Genomic DNA, 683 nt, shown 5'->3' with positions numbered 1-683 from the left:
TTTATAGATACATAAAAACTTGTGATCGATGTCAACGAGTAGGAAATATATCTAGAAGAAATGAAATGCCTCTAAATTTCATATTAGAAGTTGAGATCTTTGATGTCTGGGGATTAGATTTCATGGGACCATTTATTCCTTCATCTGGGAACTTATACATATTAATTGCGGTAGACTACGTTTCAAAGTGGATTGAAGCACAAGCTTTACCTCATTGTGAAGCTAAAAGTGTTTCAAGATTTTTAATGAAAAACATTTTCGCTAGATTCGTAATGCCGATAGTGATTATCACTGATGGAGGATCCTATTTCAGGAATAAATACATTCAGAGATTGGCAAAAAAGTTTAATGTTATTACTAGAATCTCTACTTCCTATCACCCTCAGACTAGTAGGTTCGCTGAAGTTTCTAATAGAGAGATTAAATAAATACTTGAAAAGACTATAAACTCTATTAGAATAGATTGGTCCACTAGACTGGATACCCCATTATGGGCTTACAGGACGGCTTATAAAACTCTTATTGGAATGACTCCTTACAGACTAATTTTTGGAAAGAATTGTTACTTACCAGTACAATTGGAGCATAAAGCATATTGGGCGATTAAAGAATTCAATTATCATTTGAATGATGCTGGTAAGAAGAGATTGTTAGAATTAAATGAATTGGAAGAATTAAGAAAT

The sequence above is a fragment of the Phalaenopsis equestris genome, unplaced genomic scaffold (genome assembly GCF_001263595.1).
Source record: "Phalaenopsis equestris unplaced genomic scaffold, ASM126359v1 Scaffold211846, whole genome shotgun sequence".
Lineage (NCBI taxonomy): Eukaryota > Viridiplantae > Streptophyta > Magnoliopsida > Asparagales > Orchidaceae > Phalaenopsis > Phalaenopsis equestris.
This window is presented reverse-complemented; position numbering follows the sequence as displayed.